At 36.8% G+C, this 14445-nt stretch overlaps 1 protein-coding gene across 1 annotated transcript in view; it reads right to left on the bottom strand.

The window, feature by feature from the left end:
- Positions 1–11426, bottom strand: part of LOC130905073 (prolactin-releasing peptide receptor-like) — a 42100-nt gene extending 30674 nt beyond the window's left edge. The window contains exons 1-2 of the mRNA XM_057818089.1: positions 11018–11426; positions 3220–3295 (exon numbers count right to left, since the gene is read on the bottom strand). The gene's annotated coding sequence lies outside the window, so the exon portion shown is untranslated. The remainder of the gene's footprint in view (positions 1–3219; positions 3296–11017) is intronic.
- Positions 11427–14445: the final 3019 nt, after the last annotated feature.

Here is a 14445-nt window from a genome sequence, read left to right as displayed (position 1 = left end):
CTGTTAAAGCGATCCATGGATAGAAAAACTTGTAGTTCATAAAAGAAAAAAGTTAGTACAAGTTATAGAAATTTTATATCAAAACCCCTCCTAATGTTTTCGTTTTAATAAAATTTGTAACATTTTCAATCAAAAAATAAACTAGTAGCCCGCCATTGTTGATGTCAATAATTACTTACACAATGCTCATGGGTGCTGAAGCCTATAAAATCAGTCGCACCCAAGCGCCAGCAGAGGGCGGCAAAACTCCATAAAACACAATTAACAAGTGAGCGTTTCACTGTGCCGTCATTTAAATGTGTCTGAGCGGGGCATGTGCGTTAATTGCGTCAAATATTTTAACGTGATTAATTTAAAAAATTAATTACCGGCCGTTAACGCGATAATTATGACAGCCCTAATATATATGTGTATATATATATATATATATATATATGTATATATTTATTTTTATTTTTTTTTTAGAAAATTTTTATTTTATTATATATATATATATATATATATTTTAAATTTTTTATTTTATTTTATTATTTTAGTAGTTGATTAATCGATTAACTATTTAGTTCGAATAATCGGATAAGGACCATAAAAAATTTAAATACTTGAGTTGGCTAACTTACATAGCAAAAGTCCGCTAGCTTAAATGCTATAAAATGCAAACATTTTTTACAATGCTCTTTACGAATGGTTCAGACATATATTCCCACAAAAATTGGCTGAATATACCAATAAACTAAATTAGGAATGCATTAAAAGAAAACATTTGCTCAAACAAAAACTTAGCTTATGTTGGTCTTAACAGGGAGCAGATGGATTCAGCTATGTGAAATGAGGTAGACTAGAGGGCCGTGTATCCACCCAAATCAATAAAACTACATGCAAACACTTACTCGAAGCAGCCAAATTTAATTCGAATCTTTTTTTCAATCGAATACTTGAGTTAATCGATTAATCGTTGCAGCACTAATATATATATATATATATATATATATGTATATAACGTGTATATGGCGGAAAACACAGACAAGGCTGAAAAAGCAGTTTCTGCTCTTGCACCCCTTTAAAATAAACTGCTGTATTTTAAGCCAAAAGAACTGTTGTGTTTGATCTGTGTGCTGCAGTTTCATGGCGCATTAAGACCCTTTAACTAATTTTAATTTTTTTCCGTTTTACCCTGGAGACCCCTGTTTACAGACACTGTGCAGCCGCTTTTGTTTCAACCCAGCCATAAAAAGAAGGTAAGCAAATATATTTATTATTCGAAATGTCTGCCATTTTTAGCTTAGAATCAAGAATTGATGTCTAATATTTAGGTAAAAAAAACGAACTTAAAAAATTATTCACGCACATATTTTAAACTTTTAAATTACATCACAATGAAAAAAATAGTGCCGTAAATAGGTCATGGATATGTACCTCATAACTATCACTTAATTGTATTTTTTTTTTGTGTTACTGTCGCATTTTCTCCGATATTTTATTTTACAAACAATCGATCCGAACAAAGGGGGAAAACAAAGTTAAAAAGGGTAAATATTTGATAAAGAAAACCTCGACCACTCCTTTTGGTCTGTGACTTCTGCATCGCGACCTATGTTATATTACTATGTTTCACCCATACAACCCCTACCAAGTCCGACTGTGGCCATTCACAGCTGTGTCTGGACACTCGCTGATACATGCTACACAGAGTTTTGAGATCAAAACAAGGGAAGTATGCGATTAGAGAGTCACGCAATTTCAATTCTCCATCTGTCCTTGCACATGTAGTAGAATTGACAATAAAGCAAACTTTGAACTTTGATATCTCGTTAAAATCATGGTGTCTTTAATGATGCTCTGACCTCTAGTTAGGGTTTCGCTGTTTTAAAAAAATTATTCTTTTTTTTTTTTTTTTAAATGCCCTCCAGTTCAAAATTTTTCTTACCCCAGAAAATCAAAATTTAAAGCTTTCCAATGATCTACTATCACACTTGCATATCGGACAATTTTGAAATATGGCCAAATTAGGGGGTCTCAAGTCACCTGAGTGTTTACAGCCATATATTTTTTTAACCGTCGACGGGATGTTGTGCTCGTCGAAGCATTTACGTTGTCGACTAGTCCCGACGGCTCTAATGTTAATCGAATTTATGTTCAAATATTGCGATTTAAATTTGCTAATAAAATCCAGAATCTGTGATCTTGTTGTATTAACATCCACAGGAGGCATTATTGCCCAAGTTCAACCAGACACTTTCATAACCATCCTAGCGACACAGCTGCTTGTGTTTGGACACTTCTATTAATCTAATAAAAAAATAAGCTTTTTTTTTTTTTTTTTTTAAAGCAAGAAGCACTTTTTGAAATTCATGAAATGCACTAACGATAAGAGATGCTCCAGTAACATAAAAACAAGATACAATAAATTAATGTATTACCTGGTTGTACTGACAATGTCGTCTTTTATCAAGAAACATTGTTTCAAAAACAGAATAAATGAATTTTTTTTTTTTTTAATTGAGCAATAAAATACTGAAATGCAAAATACTGGAGTTTCATACTTTAGAGTTACACTGTATGCAATATTAAAATAAAAGGGCATTGTTAACCTATTTATGCATGAAAAAAATAATAATACAGGCGTTTTTTTTTTCTGAAATAAATTAATACTGTGCTGGTTGTACTCATACTTGCTTAAAACAAAGTATTTATGGTCTCTAACCATATAAAGGTGTGAATATAAAATTAATATTTACAGTTTTTGGGAGCAATTATATGTGCACGTACCATATTTTCTGTCTGTGTGTATATACTGTCGTCTTCCTCGTTTTTTGTTTTTTTTTTTCCGTTTTTTTTTTTTTTTTTTTTACAACTATGATTGAATTGTTCGTAACCAAAATGCAGCAAATTTTCAGTTTTTTTGTTTCCTGAATTTTTTTTTTTTTTAATGACAGGCAGTTTATTATTATATCACAAAGTGCAGATATGTACGTAGGTGTACCGTATATAACATGCAGTATACAGTATATTTATTTACACAACTGTATTTACACCATACAAATAACTCATCCGTTCAAATTAATCATGTCTTTGAGAAAACGAGATTTTTCAAATTTTGAACAGCTATCATCAAATTCTTTCCATTATTAGTACCTAAAAATAATTCAATTTGTTTCTAACAAGGTGATGACACTGTAGAAATTCTTTCACTCCAGAATATAAAGCTCAGTAACTTACCTGTGATGCGTTCAAGATAAAGTGCACTAATTCAGCACACGCGCCTCCTCAGTGAATGAAGTAATGCTGCCTGATTCTATCTGAGCCAACATGTAGAAAGGAGTGGAGGAAAGGAAAAGGAGGGAGTCAATGGGAATGACAGCGAGCCAATAAGATGACAGGAGCACCTTTGAAGATGCATGTGACGTCCTGACGTTGATCAGTGTGAAATACTGAACCTTTTCAACAAGTGTTGTTGCAAGGTAGTTCTTCAACCGGACTCTGGTTCTCTTGGGCTAATGTGAAAGTGCCCTTTAAAGCAAAGTTTAAAAATTAGCTATTTGACATCAACATGACTTGAAAGCGCGGATTTCAATCTCTCTCCCAGGTATTATTTGGCACCCATTGACCATTGGAAACCGGAGATATGATCGGGCTTCGAGCATCATCTTGCCTTTCCTTTTGAGCCTCCCCTCGCCAACCATGTCCCTGTTAAAGCTGCAAACCGGGCCCCCTAGAGGCCTGAGTCCGGGTGCAGCCGCACCTCCATCAACCCCCTAAATTCTGCCCATAAGTGGATTTTAAGCGGGGGCCAGGCCCCTCCTGGTGTCTGAAAAGTGTCATTGCATGTAATTGACTTTCGAATATATTAGGGCTGTCAAAATTATCGCGTTAACGGGCGTTAATTAATATTTTTTAATTAATCACGTTAAAATATTTGCTGCAATTAACGCAGATGCCCCGCTCAGAGAGATTTAAATGACAGTACACAGTGAAACACTCACTTGTTGTGTTTTATGGAGTTTTGCCGCCCTCTGCTGGCGCTTGGGTGCGACTGGTTTTATAGGCTTCAGCATCCATGAGCATTGTGTAAGTAATTATTGACATCAACAATGGCGGGCTACTAGTTTATTTTTTGATTGAAAATTTTACAAATTTTATTAAAGCGAAAACATTAAGACGGGTTTTAATATAAAATTTCTCTAACTTGTACTAACATTTTTCTTTTAAGAACTACAAGTCTTTCTATCCATGGATAGAAATATTGTGTCTTATCTTTCCATTCCAACAATTTATCTTACAGAATATATATGTATATAATTTACAGAAAAATATGGCATATCTTATAGATGGTTTGAATTGCGATTAATTAATTTTTAAGCTGTAATTAACTTGATTAAAATTTTTAATCATTTGGCAGCCCTAATATATTGACAGCCCTAATTTAAGGGCTGTCAAAATTATCGCGTTAACAGGCGGTCATTTTTTAAAAAAAATTAATCACGTTAAAATATTTGACGCAATTAACGCACATGCCCCGCTCAAACATTAAAATGACAGCACAGTGAAATGTGTACTTGTTGTGTTTTTCGGAGTTTTGTCACCCTCTGCTGGCGCTTGGGTGCGACTGATTTTATAGGCTTCAGCACTCATGAGCATTATGTAAGTAATTATTGGCATCAACAATGGCGGGCTACTAGTTTATTTTTTGATTGAAAATTTTACAAATTTTATTAAAACGAAAACATTAAGAGGGGTTTTAATATCAATTTTTTATAACTTGTTCTAACATTTATCTTTTAAGAACTACAAGTCTTTCTATCCATGGATCGCTTTAACAGAATGTTAATAATGGTAATGCCATCTTGTTGATTTATTGTTATAATAAACAAATACAGTACTTATGTATGTATGTATCTTGAATGTATATGTCCATCTTGTGTCTCATCTTTCCATTCCAACAATAATTTACAGAAAAATATGGCATATTTTATAGCTGGTTTGAATTGCGATTAATTGTGATTAATTACGATTAATTAATTTTTAAGCTATAATTAACTCGATTAAAAGTTTTAATCATTTGACACCCCTAATTAAAACGTGTGCCATGATCCCAGTATTTGACATAATACAAAACACGATGTTTACTCACTTCCTTGTAAGTCCAATGGTTCCACAGTTGTCGTACACTTGTTTTGGCTGATCTTGGGGTGAACGGGAACTTTCTGAAACCCAAAAAGGCTCACACGCCTCTCCCTGGTACAGCTACAAAAGCCTGCAGCCGTTTGGCTGGCGTGATATGAAAAATAAACGAATTGATCTGCAAAATCAGCTGAATCCGAATATGGCGGAAAACACTTAGGTGACTTGAAGTTCCGCTCAGAGGCCTCCAATTTGTCAAAATTTCAAAATTGTCCGATTTGCACGTGTGATACATCATTGGAAAGCTTAAAATCTCAGTTTTCTGGTTGAAGAAAAATTCTGAACAGGAGGGCTTTTTTTTTTTTTTGTAAACAGCAAAACCCTAACTGGAGGCGAGAACATGCAAGAGCAGAATTAAGGACGCCACGATTTTAACGAGATATTATCGCGTACTTACCTTGTTTCGATCCAAAAACTCCATGTAGCATGTATCACTGAGTGTCAAGACACAGCTATGAATGGCCACAGCCAAATTTTTGGGATATTTTATGGGTGAAACATGGTCATATAACAATGACGCAATGCAGAAATCGCAGACAACAAGGAGTGGTTGAGATTTTCTTTTTCATATAGTTACCCTTATAGACGTTATTTTTGTTTTTTTCTTTGTTTGGATCGATTATTTATCATCTAACATAACGGGGAAAATGCGACAGTAACAAATAAATATATAATCAAGCAATAGTTATGAGGTAGATATTCGAGACTTTTTTACAGACACCAAATTTTTCATTGTGACGTAATCTGTTTAAAAGTTTATAATATGCGAGTGAATAATTTTTTAAAGTTGTTTTCTTTTTTTAAACTAAATATTGGACATCAATTAATGATTCTAAGCTAAAAATCACGTGCATTTTGAATAATAAATATAAATACTTACCTTCTTTTTATGGCTAGGTTGAAACAAAAGTGGTTGCGCGACGTCTGTAAACGGGGGTTTTCAGGGTAAAACGGATAAATTAAAAATAGTTCGGGGTCTTAATGCACCATGAATCTGCTATGGCAGCATATAGACCTTTTGTTCTATCAAACACAACAGTTGTTTTGGCTTAAATACTGCAGTTTCTTTTAAAGAGGAGTGCAAGAGCAGAAACTGCTTTTTCAGTCTTGTCTGTGTTTTCCGCCATATATAAAATGATCGCTTACATACACATCTAAGCGGTCCATTTCATTCAGGAGCATAAATCACCGTGTGAAATATGAAATTAACATGATTTTAGGTGTCATACGCACTTTAAAGACAGTTTGGAGGTAGATTATTTGTTCACCAATGCGAAGGACAAACATTTTTTTCTTGTCTGCAGTGCAGCCGTGCAATAAAATACTTAAGATAAGTGGACTACAGCAGTGCGCATCAGAGTAAATAAAAGTGACCTTGAATTGAACATTTTCTTCAAGCACTTTTTTTGCACCAAGCCGGCATCTGTTGATAAATTAAATTTTGGAGATTCATTGAATTAGATATTTTGTTGTTGGCCTTTGCAAAGACATTTCCAATGAATAGGAAGCAGAAAGACTATCATGGCGCTCTTTCCATCATTCTGCTGTGAAGTTTGTTTATTCATTATTCGATATATCATTTATTATTATTGGAAGGAAAATCATATTTTGAGACTATTCGACTATTGATAACCTGTGGTGGAAATTGAAAAAAAAAACAAAAAACAAAAAAAAAAACAGCTTTCTCACACTGGGCCTTTCATTATGCTGCACATTTTTTGGGGTAGTCCTCAGACTTTGTAATGCCATGCACACAGTCAAGCAGTCCAGTACCAGAGATAGCAAAGCAACCCCAAAACATCAGGGAACCTCCAACATGTTTGACTGTGGGGACCATGTTCTTTTCTTTGAAGGCCTTGTTTTTCTTCCTGTAAACTCTATGTTGATGCCTTTTCCTAAAAAGCTCTACTTTTGTCTTCCAAAACATTTTTGGCGTTCTCTGCTAAGTTTTGGCAAACTCCAGCCTGGCTTTTTTATATATCTGGGTTAGAAGTGGGGTCTTCCTAGGTATCCTACCATAGAGTCTAGTGCTGCAACGATTAATCGATTAACTCGAGTATTAGATTACAAAAAAATATTCGAATTAAACGAATACTCGAAGCCACAAAATGTAATTAAAGTGGCTTTGTAATGGTTTATTTTGAAAGTGTTTGCATTCAGTTTTATTGATTTGGGTGGATACACTGCCCTCTTGTCTGCCTGATTTCACATTGCTGAATCCAGCTGCTCCATGTTAAAACCGACATAAGCCAAAATTTTGTTTCCGCTAATGTTTTTTTTTTTAATGTATTCGTAATTTAGTTATAGGTATATTTAGCCGTTTTTTTTTTTTTTTTTTTTGTGGGAATATGTGTCTGAACCATTTTTTAAGAGCATTGTAAAAATACAAATAAAAAGTTAGCATTTTATAGCATTTAAGCTAGCGCACTTTTGCTTTGTAATTTAGCCGATTGTTCTTTTGTTGTACATACATCCTTATTTAATTAATTTATTTATTTATTTTTATATCGCTTGAAGCTCAGCTCAGATATTTTAATTTTTGGTGTTCCTCATCTGATTACTCGATTATTCGAACTAATTAGTTCATCGAATATTCGACTACTAAAATAATCGATAGCTGCATATTCAAACTAATTAGTTCATCGATTATTTGACTACTAAAATTATCGATAGGGTCCCTTTTCATTCAGACACCGACGTATAGTACGGGTTGACACTTTTGTACCCTCGGACTGCAGGACAGCTTGAACTTGTTTGGATGTTAGTCGAGGTTCTTTATCCACCATCCGCACAATCTTTCGTTGAAATCTCTCGTCAATTTTTCTTTTCCGTCCACATCTAGGGAGGTTAGCCACAATGCCATAGGTTTTACACTTATTGATGACACTGCGCACGGTAGACACAGGAACATTCAGGTCTTTGGAGATGGACATGGATCGCCCATGCTTCCTCACAATTTTGCTTCTGAAGTCCTCAGACAGTTCTTTGGTCTTCTTAATTTTCTCCATGCTCAATGTGGTACACACAAGGACGTAGGACAGCGGTTGAGTCAACTTTAATCCATTTTAACTGGCTGCAAGTTTGATTTAGTTATTGCCACCACTTGTTATGTGCCACAGGCAAGCAACATGTGCTGCTAATTACACAAATTAAAGAAGCATCACATGATTTTTTTCAAAGGATGCCAATGCTTTTTGTCCGGCCCATTTTTGGAGTTTTGAGTAAAATAATATTGATTTCTTTTTTTCCCCCCAGTCTCTTTTGTGTTTTTTTCATTGTATCAAATGATATACTTTTGGCAACAGACTCTGGCAAGTTTGTTGTTTTAGTTCTTTTAGATTTATCTGCAGCATTTGATACCGTAGACCATGAGATTTTAATTTCTCGTCTCGAACACAGCGTGGGTATTAAAGGTATCGCTCTTGAAAGTTTTTCCTGTGAAAATGGGCAATTTTATGTCCAAAAAGGCATCGCTTCCACATGCGGTTCCCCAGGGATCTGTCTTCGGCCCTCTTTTATTTTCGCTTTATTTATTGCCTCTTGGTTCTGTTTTTAGGAAACGTGGTGTTTTATTTCATTTGTATGCTGATGACTGTCAGATCTACTTTCAAATGGCACGTTCTGTCAACTCACTGAATGCCTCAACGACATAAAGTCGTAGCTTTCACTTAATTTTTTAAGTTTGAATGACAGCAAGACTGAAGTCATGGTGTTCAGACCAAGTAGCCAGGCCTCCCTGAATGTTGACCTCGGTTCATTGTCTCCATTTCTTAAGAACGGTGTCAAAAATCTAGGGGTCCAATTTGATTCTGATTTTAAATTTTAGAAGCAGATTTCTTGCTTTGTACATGACTGTTTTTATCAGGTTCGCCAGATTGCTAAGGTGAAATCTATTGTTTCACACTCTGATTTGGAGAAATTGATCCATGTTTTTGTCATAACTCGGCTGGATTATGGTAATTTTGTGTATGCAGGCGTCGATCAGGCTGAACTGGCCCGTCTACAACTTGTGCAAAACTCTGTTGCTCGACTCCTAACTAAAACCCGCAGGCGCGAACATATCACCCCGATTTTAGCATCTCTTCACTGGCTCCCAGTACATTACCGAATACATTTTAAGATATTATTATTTGTTTTTAAATGTTTGAATAATCTTGCGCCGCCATATCTGTCAGAACTGCTTCAGCCTTACCGTCCAATCAGAACCCTCAGATCATCTGACCACCTGCTTCGAGAAGTCGCAACATCAAGGCTGAAACTTATGGGTGACCGTGCATTTGCAGTGATGGCGCCCAGGCTATGGAACAAATTACCATTTACTATTAGACAGGCCCCTTCACTTTTTCTTCAGCTTTTAATGTACAATGACTGTTTGTTTTGGTTTTATGTGTTTATCTTTGAAAGTTAACTTATTTAGCTGTTTTATGGTATGTAAAGCACTTTGGACTCCTTGGCAGATTTTTTTCTATGTGCTATACAAATAAAGTTGATTGATTGATTGCAAGCAAAATCAATGAAGATATTACTACCAAAACATTTGGAATTGCAATCATTTCCCCAACAAAAAGTGTACATGCAGGTTATGCTGTTATGTCGTCCCTACCAATATTGAAACCAAACCTACGCCGTTGACCTGAACCAATACACTGAAAGTTAGTATTGTATAAGTCAATACTGATTTATTTAGCATTGATCATTTCGCGGCTCAATGATCAATGCTATTGAGAACAAACCCTTGTGGCAACACCAAAGGGGAAAAAAACAAAGAAAAAGCTGTCCAAATGAATTATAGAGATGCTCCTTGACATTTGAAGTTTTCTTGTCTATAATCTTCTAGATTGATTTCCTCCTTTGTCATTTCGCAACGTGTAGCAGTCCTAGCACGTTGCGCATGACGCATCAGACTCCCCACAAAGATGTACATTCATCACGTCTGAACTGAAACATCATGCGTCCATCACATTTGTCACGCTCTCCTCCTACTGCATGCAGAAAAGAATTCAATATGTTTCCTGAGGGTGTTGTAAATGACATTGTATCTTGGACATCGTCAGGCAGAACATGTCAAAATGGAATGGGAACAAAAATAGATCGAAAGCATCCATCTATCCATTTTCACTCAACCTCAAAAAGGCCATAGGGTCGGAGGCGGTTGTGCTATCTAGTAATCAGCTGATGTTGCCACATTTCATACTAATTAAATGTAGGGCTGTCAAACGATTAAAATTTTTAATCGAGTTAATTACAGCTTAAAAATTAATTAATCGTAATTAATCTCAATTAATCGCAATTCAAACCATCTATAAAATATGCCATATTTTTCTGTAAATTAGATATATTCTGTAAAATAAATTGTTCGAATGGAAAGATAAGACACAAGATGGATATATACAGTGGGGAGAACAAGTATTTGATACACTGCCAATGGGAAAATCCATTGGCAGTGTATCAAATACTTGTTCTCCCCACTGTACATTCAACATACGGTACATAAGGACTGTAGTGGGCATTTCACTCTACTGTCATTTAAATCTGTCTATGCTGTCCTCACTCCGAAGCGTCTACTTTTTCCAAAGCTAGACAGCTAGTGAACGATGCCTTAATAATCAGACTTCCTTTTTCATCTGATTTATTAATAAAAAAGCCTCAAACCATTGTCCTCTTTAGACCGTCATAAAACTACAAAAAAAAAGTTCACAAGCATTGCATTAGCAACAACGTTAGCTTAGCACGCTATACAGGTTCACTAAACATAAACAAAAAGCATCTCATACAAAAAATAGAACATTTCGCTTACCAACATAATATGTACATTCTTTACAACAACCATACTTACGGACAAATCTTGTCCAAGGATCATATAAGCACAATATTACAACGTAGGCTTCAGCTCGAGACGTCGTGCAGCCATATGAACTGGCAAGAAAAAAATAAACCATGTCGCAAAGCGACCACAAGAGTTCGCTGTTGTGCTGCAGCACAAAAAGCCTTGCTGTAAAACTTACCAAAAGGCAGAAGAATACTGTCTGAGCGGGACATGTGCGTTAATTGCGTCAAATATTTTAACGTGATTAATTAAAAAAATTAATTAACACGCGTTAACGCGATAATTTTGACAGTATTTTGTAATCACAATTACAATTTTGTAATCAAACAAAGAGGCTGAACGGAGGTGCAACAGTAAATTTTAAAATAGCCATCAACAATTCTGTGAAGGCACTCTAAATTGTCCATAGGTATGAGTGTGTGCGTGAATGGTTGTATGTCTCCTTGTGCCCTGCGATTGGATGGCAACCAGTTCAGGGTGTACCCTTCCTACTGCCCGTAGTTAGCTGGGATAGGCTCCAGCACCTCCGCGACCCTCGTGAGGAAAAGCGGCATGGAAAATGAATGAATGAATTCTGTGAAGGCCATTTTCTGTAGGGGAAAAAATGCACTATACAATCTATTTTTCAAACATACTGTAGGGTGACCATATTTTGATTCCCAAAAAAAGAGGACACTCGGCCCGGCCTCGAGATTCGTGAACTTTACTTGAAGTTCACTCAAAGATGGCTATATCACTTTAATACAGTGGGGCAAATAAGTATATAGTCAACCACTAATTTTGCAAGTTCTCTCACTTGAAAATATTAGAGAGGCCTGTAATTGTCACCATGGGTAAACCTCAACCATGAGAGACAGAATGTGGGGGAAAAAAAAAACAACTGAAAATCACATTGTTTGATTTTGAAAGAATTAATTTGAAAATCATGGTGGAAAATAAATATTTGGTCAATACCAAAAGTTCATCTCAATACTTTGTTATGTACCCTTTGTTGGCAATAACGGAGGCCAAACGTTTTCTGTAACTCTTCACAAGCTTTTCACACACTGTTGCTCATATTTTGGCCCATTCCTCCATGCGGATTTCCTCTAGAGCAGTGATGTTTTGGGGTAGTCGTTGGGCAACACGGACTTTCAACTCCCTCCACAGATTTTCTATGGGGTTGAGATCTGGAGACTGGTTAGGCCACTCCAGGACCTTAAAATGCTTCTTACATAGTCACTCCTTTGTTGCCCTGGCTGTGTGTTTGGGATCATTGTCATGCAGAAAGACCCAGTCACGTCTCATCTTCAATGCCCTTGTTGATGGAAGGAGATTTTCACTCAAAATCTCTCGATACATGGCCCAATTCATACTTTCCTTTACACAGTCCTGGTCCCTTTGCAGAAACACAGCCCCAAAGCATTATGTTTCCACCCCCATGCTTCACAGTGGGTATGGTGTTCTTCAGATGCAATTCAGTATTCTTTCTCCTCCAAACACGAGAACCTGTGTTTCCAAAAGTTCTATTTTGGTTTCATCTGACCATAACTCATTCTCCCAGTCCTCTTCTGGATAATCCAAATGCTCTCTAGCGAACTGCAGACGGGCCTGGACGTGTACTTTCTTCAGCAGGGGGACACTTCTGGCAGTGCAGGATTTGAGTCCCTGGCGGCGCATTGTGCTACTGATAGTAGCCTTTGTTACTGTGGTCCCAGCTCTCTGTAGGTCATTCACTAAGTCCCCCTTTGTGGTTCTGGGATTTTTGCTTACCGTTCTTGCTATCATTTTGACGCCACGGGGTGAGATATTGCATGGAGCCCCAGATTGAGGGAGATTATCAGTGGTCTTGTATATCTTCCATTTTCTAATAATTGCTCCCACAGTTGATTTCTTTACACCAAGCGTTTTACCTATTGCAGATTCAGTCTTCCCAGCCTGGTGGAGGTCTACAATTTTGTCTCTGGTGTCCTTCGACGGCTCTTTGGTCTTGGCCGTAGTGGAGTTTGGAGTGCGACTGACTGAGCTTGTAGACAGGTGTCTTTTATACCGATGAGTTAAAACAGGTGCCACTGATTCAGGTAACGAGTGGAGCCTCGTTAGACCTCGTTAGAGGAAGTTAGACCTCTTTGACAGCCAGAAATCTTGCTTGTTTGTAGGTGACCAAATACTTATTTTCCACTCTAATTTGGAAATGAATTCTTTAAAAATAATGTGATTTTCTGTGTCTCTCCCCCCCCACACACATTCTGTCTGTCATGGTTGAGGTTTACCTATGTTGACAATTACAGGCCTCTCTAATCTTTTCAAGTTGGAGAACTTGCACAATTGGTGGTTGACTAAATACTTATTTGCCCCACTGTATATTTAAAGTGTGCCTCCTCCGTCTGGATAGAAAAATTCTGTTTCATATAAAAAATAAAATTAAAAATAAAAAATAAAAGTATATTTTAGGGCTGTCAAAATTGTCGCGTTAACGGGTGTTAATTTTTAAAAATTAATCACGTTAAAATATTTGACGCAATTAACGCATGCACTGAATGAGCCGCTCTCGCGTTGCCTCAAACAGATTTCAATGACGCCGTTTATGGACATTAAGAGTGAAGAGAATGCCACCGGCCGCTTGGGGGCAGCGCAGCGCCGTTCCATACTAATGTTATTCCTTCTAATAGTGGCAGAATTAGTAGTTGTGAGACGTTTATGCTGTTGCTTTGTGCTCCACACATATTTCGTTAAGTTTGCTTTCTTTTAGTGGCAATTATGTGTCTCCTGTTGTATTTTGGGTAAGATATGCAGAGAGATATATCTGTTATAAAGGCGAGTGGACACAGGCGTTCTTTGGGCTGCACCGTTTATCAGCATAAGCTTCTGCAACTCCTTCACAACAAACAGAAGTATCATTTAGTAAAAGCACAACAGAAATAATAATACACAGGAAAACCCCACTTCTGACCGAGTGACATAAAAAAGTTAGGCTGGAGTTTGCCAAAACTTACCTGAGAAAGCCAAAAACGTTTTGGAAGACAAAAGTCGAGCTTATGGGAAAAGGCATCAACATAAGAGTTTACATGAAAAAAACAAGGCCTTCAAAGACAAGAACACAGTCCCCACAGTCAAACACGGCGAAGGTTCCCTGATGTTTTGGGGTTGCTTTGTTGCCTTTGGCACTGGACTGCTTGACCGGCATGGCATGGCATGGCATGGCATTAAAAAGCCTGAAGACTACCCAAAACATTTTGCAGCATAATGTAAGGCCCAGTGTGAGAAAGCTGGGTCTCCCTCAGAGGTCATGGGTCTTCTAGCAGAACAATGACCCAAAACACAAAAAAAACACTAGAAAATTGTTTGAGAGAAAGCACTGGAGACTTCTAAAGTGGCCAGCAATGAGTCCAGACCTGAATACAATAGAACACCTGTGGAGAGATCTGAAAATAGCAGTTTGGAGCAGGCACCCTTCA

This window comes from Corythoichthys intestinalis, chromosome 17 (assembly GCF_030265065.1).
Source record: "Corythoichthys intestinalis isolate RoL2023-P3 chromosome 17, ASM3026506v1, whole genome shotgun sequence".
In the NCBI taxonomy this organism is placed as follows: Eukaryota; Metazoa; Chordata; class Actinopteri; order Syngnathiformes; family Syngnathidae; genus Corythoichthys; species Corythoichthys intestinalis.
Note: the sequence above shows the minus strand (reverse complement) of the source record. Positions and strands in the feature narration are given on the sequence as shown.